Raw genomic sequence first — 5,794 nt, forward strand, 5'->3', positions numbered from 1 at the left:
CATATTCTTATTTTGATTTAAAGTTGCAAGTTCAGAGTCACTTGAATTTGTTGGGAAAGCAATCCTGGGATTACGTGCAATCACTTGGGCAGAGCAATGAACGATTCTACTACCATGTGGTTGTTGTTGTTGTGGTCTTCAGTCCTGAGACTGGTTTGATGCAGCTCTCCATGCTACTCTATCCTGTGCAAGCTTCTTCATCTCCCAGTACCTACTACAACCTACATCATTCTGAATCTGCTTAGTGTATTCATCTCTTGGTCTCCCTCTACGATTTTTACCCTCCACGCTGCCCTCCAATGCTAAATTTGTGATCCCTTGATGCCTCAAAACATGTCCTACCAACCGATCCCTTCTTCTACACAAGTTGTGCCACAAATTTCTCTTCTCCCCAATCCTATTCAATACCTCCTCATTAGTTACGTGATCTACCCACCTTATCTGCAGCATTCTTCTGTAGCACCACATTTCGAAAGCTTCTCTTCTTGTCCAAACCATTTATCGTCCATGTTTCACTTCCATAGATGGCTACACTCCATACAAATACTTTCAGAAACGACTTCCTGACACTTAAATCTATACTCGATGTTAACAAATTTCTCTTCTTCAGAAACGATTTCCTTGCCATTGCCAGTCTACATTTTATATCCTCTCTACTTCGACCATCATCAGTTATTTTACTCCCTAAATAGCAAAACTCCTTTACTACATCTCTGCAGATGATGAAGAAATTGATGAAATGTATGACGAGATAAAAGAAATTATTCAGGTAGTGAAGGGAGACGAAAATTTAATAGTCATGGGTGACTGGAATTCGTCAGTAGGAAAAGGGAGAGAAGGAAACATAGTAGGTGAATATGGATTGGGGGGAAGAAATGTAAGAGGAAGCCACCTTGTAGAATTTTGCACAGAGCATAACTTAATCATAGCTAATACTTGGTTCAAGAATCATAAAAGAAGGTTGTATACCTGGAAGAATCCTGGAGATACTAAAAGGTATCAGATAGATTATATAATGGTAAGACTGAGATTTAGGAACCAGGTTTTAAATTGTAAGACATTTCCAGGGGCAGATGTGGATTCTGACCACAATCTATTGGTTATGAACTGCAGATTGAAACTGAAGAAACTGCAAAAAGGTGGGAATTTAAGGAGATGGGACCTGGATAAACTGAAAGAACCAGAGGTTGTAGAGAGTTTCAGGGAGAGTATAAGGGAACAATTGACAGGAATGGGGGAAAGAAATACAGTAGAAGAATAATGGGTAGCTCTGAGGGATGAAGTAGTGAAGGCAGCAGAGGATCAAGTAGGTAAAAAGACGACGGCTAATAGAAATCCTTGGGTAACAGAAGAAATATTGAATTTAATTGATGAAAGGAGAAAATATAAAAATGCAGTAAATGAAGCAGGCAAAAAGGAATACAAACGTCTCAAAAATGAGATCGACAGGAAGTGCAAAATGGCTAAGCAGGGATGGCTAGAGGACAAATGTAAGGATGTAGAGGCTTGTCTCACTAGGGGTAAGATAGATACTGCCTACAGGAAAATTAAAGAGACCTTTGGAGAGAAGAGAACCACTTGTATGAATATCAAGAGCTCAGATGGCAACCCAGTTCTAAGCAAAGAAGGGAAGATAGAAAGGTGGAAGGAGTATATAGAGGGTTTATACAAGGGCGATGTACTTGAGGACAATATTATCGAAAAGGAAGAGGATGTAGATGAAGATGAAATGGGAGATAAGATACTGCGTGAAGAGTTTGACAGAGCACTGAAAGACCTGAGTCGAAACAAGGCCCCGGCAGTAGACAACATTCCATTAGAACTACTGACAGCCTTGGGAGAGCCAGTCCTGACAAAACTCTTACCTTCTGGTGGGCAAGATGTATGAGACAGGCGAAATTCCCTCAGACTTCAAGAAGAATATAATAATTCCAATCCCAAAGAAAGCAGGTGTTGACAGATGTGAAAATTACCTAACTATCAGTTTAATAAGTCACAGCTGCAAAATACTAACACGAATTCTTTACAGACGAATGGAAAAACTGGTAGAAGCGGACCTCGGGGAAGATCAGTTTGGATTCCGTAGAAATTTTGGAACACGTGAGGCAATACTAACCTTACGACTCATCTTAGAAGAAAGATTAAGAAAAGGCAAACCTACGTTTCTAGCATTTGTAGACTTAGAGAAAGCTTTTGACAACGTTAACTGGAATACTCTCTTTCAAATTCTGAAGTTGGCAGGGGTAAAATACAAGGAGCGAAAGGCTATTTATAATTTGTACAGAAATCAGATGGCAGTTATAAGAGTCGAGGGGCATGAAAGGGAAGCAGTGGTTGGGAAAGGAGTGAGACAGGGTTGTAGACTATACCCGATGTTATTCAATCTGTATATTGAGCAAGCAGTAAAGGAAACAAAAGAAAAATTCGGAGTAGGTATTAAAATTCATGGAGAAGAAGTAAAAAGTTTGAGTTTCGCCGATGACATTGTAATTCTGTCAGAGACAGCAAAGGACTTGGAAGAACCATGTGGTAGTAAATCAATTTCAGAGGGGGTCATGTACAAAAATGGTCGATCAACAGGAATTTCTGCCAAAGGGGTAATCATAAATACAGCATTTTCATGTGTGAGTACTTTATATGCTAGACCATACGTAAAAAATCTGTGTACTTTTCTATACCTGGTAATGTTACCCGTAGCTAATATTGACGGTGCAGGTAATGGCATATCACGTGTGTTGGCGGAATCGCCCATTCCATTAGCTGAGGGAGCTGCTGTGCCAGGAAGTTTTCTTTTAGCGTTCTTTGCACCCTTTGCTTCTTGGGCCGATGCTGTACGTTTAGCTGTTTCTTCGTTCAAAGCACTATTTTCTGTGTCAGAGTCAGAATAAGGAACTAATGGTCGAACGGGGTTTGGATTCTCTCCGTTGTCGTCAGAATCTTCTACGTCCTCTTCCGAGTCGATTTCAGGAACACTTTCTGAGCACGGTGCTAATGATGTACCGCCGGATGTTGATGGACGTTCGTGATCTATGGGCAAACCACGACGTACACGTGACATTAGCCACTAACGTTTCTGGCCTTCATGCATTTCATTCCAATTTGGGCGTTCCCAAGGAGGCCAATCGCACTTCTGCTGAAGGCGAGAAACGTTATTATTAACATCGACATATAATTTATAATCAATTATTGAATATTCATATGCACGTAAATACACACACCTTCTGGTTTGGCATCTGGTTTTACTGGATATAAAACTTTTCCAATTTTTTCTTCAACAAACGATTTTAATTTCAGTGCGTATTTTCCTACAAACGAATGCCAATTGCGTGTATGGCTCCAATCTATGACAAAGTCTATAATAGCTTTAGCACCCAACTTTTGAACTCGTTCTCGGAATTCTTTTTCAGTGAATGCACGTTCTCTAGCTTCTTTTAACAGGCAATCGTACCCGACGTCGTGTTCCTTGGCAATTGCATCTGCTGCACTTCGCGGTGCGTCTATATCTATAGGATTTCCAGGCCCAACATAATCGCTACCTGGCAACGTCAATCCTTTGTTACTTATTCGATCAACTAATTTTTTTGTACCATACGCTACTCCAGCACCGGCCAAAGCAGTAACACCAGCAGGTCCAGCAATTTTCGCTGTTGATAACGTCGCGGCAGTTGCGGTACCAGTTCCAGATAAAACTGTGGTCAAGGTTGCGCCATCCACTGCTGTTTCAGCCGTTCCAGATAGATGCGGTGTATTTTCGTCTGTATCTACATCTATTGCAGTGTGACCTTCTTCGCCGTACTGATATGGATGACGCTGGCGAGACCCGTATTAACTTCTTCTGATGGCATTGGCTCCAACTCAAATTCGACGACTTCTTCGTCTAAATCATCATATGCTGGATTTTCTCCGTATCTAATTTCATTTGCGGCATCTTGTCGAAACATTGTCCGTATGCTATTATCTCTATTAATATTAAAGGTGTTTCCATGTTCCGCCATTTCAATATCGTCCACTGGTCCTGGATATAAAGTTCCTCTGTCGTACTGAATTGAACTATGTGATCCTGTGCGTAAATACTGATTTAACCACGACATTGTGCTGACTGAATAAAATGTAGAAGATTCTGCATTTATATACATATTGAAGAAAAAGGGGGCACTGCATGACGCTCGATAAGAAAACGTTTACACGTGCCAACCTTTTGCTGGCGTGGGTGCTTGCTCAGATAATTGTCCTAAAAGGTCAAATTATCTCAGCGGGACAGGGACCGCCGCCATGCTGACCCCGGGGGCCCCGGTGGGTGAATGACCTGGGGCGCTCGAAACATGAAGACGAGTCGTCATGTCTTCGTTTCATGAGACAAACACCAGGATGGTTGCTAAGCCTCCGACTCTATCAATTGCAATCAAGACTTTAATAAAATAGCAAAGGTAATGTTAACCAGAACATTGGGATGAGTTGTGGTCTAAATAACAATAGATTCATTCATTCTTAACGTCACATGACAAAAGATGGCTAAAGAAATGCCGCACAAACATTTTTATTTGACCAACACTTTCAATAATATGTGGTCTATGGTTAACAAAGTGATCATCTGGGGATAAACACACCACAGTAACCAGAACTAGTCGCATTGTCTCACTTAAAAAATGTGAATCTATGGTATGGCCCAAAAACTACGCTACTATCAAGTATCTATACTATTCCATAAAGAAAAATATGGTTCCAAGGAACGGGGTGCTGAGAAGCATATATTGGAGCCCTATGCCGTAGCAACCAATACTTTACCCTTCTGCACGTGAGGGCAGCACAGCACAGACACCTCTCCGACTACAGTTATGGACAGCGACAATCTGTTATTAATGGGGGCCCGCAGAAATATGCAAATACACGGTCTCACGTTCAGCTGATTCGGAATGCAGGTACTTCCTTATGAGTCTCTGAAACTCTGGTGGATTCCAGTGTGCAGATGGATCCGTTTGCTGGTCTGCCAAATCAGTATGATTCCGTGACACGAATATGTGTGACGGAATATGTGAAATGTATAGATGGCAGACTAAAATCAAGTAAGTACACCCACACGTCACTCGTTGTGTGCGTGATGCAAGAAGCAGTACCTCTGACAATTAAGATGGTGACTGGCACGGGCTCTAAGTGGCACACTAGCAAACGACAGAAGTCTCACCCTTTAGGTAAAGACCTGCCGTTTTTTACTAGCAAAGCGCCAGTACAAGAGTTCTCTTTCTCTGCAGCTTTCCTCCCCAGCTCGGTAGTATGGCACATTTACATGCTTAGACTACTTCCAGAAGCCAATCACAAGATTGAGCACAGCTTTTGAAGCTTCTAGACCGCCCCCTGCTCTGAATACACAGATTTGACCAACCAGCGACTTTTAAAAAATTTTTGGGAGAAAAGGAAAAAAGATTCAGCTTCATGGACTCTTTTCCACGCTCTTATGCTCTATCTTTGCAAAAAGCATGACCTGGATGTAACAACAGCCCACCATAAAAAGAACGATATCTCTCCTGATGCGTCCATTTCGAACTTTCCAAAGAATTGCCATAAACTCGCTAAAAGCCTCGTGCCTACACCAATATGTTTTGTAGCAGAGTCTGGACACCTGGGCGCCACTGCCCAGTTCCACGGAAATTTTGAGAAACTCACAGCCGTCTGATCGCCTTCCTACCTAACAAGGGCCCATCCTCTGCTTTTTTGCTCGTCATCAGTTCGTACAAAGCTCTGCTCATAGCTGCAACGACTCCTCGGCGCTAGACAGCCTACCTGGACGCGGCCGCCA

The sequence above is a fragment of the Schistocerca nitens genome, chromosome 8, assembly GCF_023898315.1.
Source record: "Schistocerca nitens isolate TAMUIC-IGC-003100 chromosome 8, iqSchNite1.1, whole genome shotgun sequence".
NCBI classification, from domain to species: Eukaryota; Metazoa; Arthropoda; class Insecta; order Orthoptera; family Acrididae; genus Schistocerca; species Schistocerca nitens.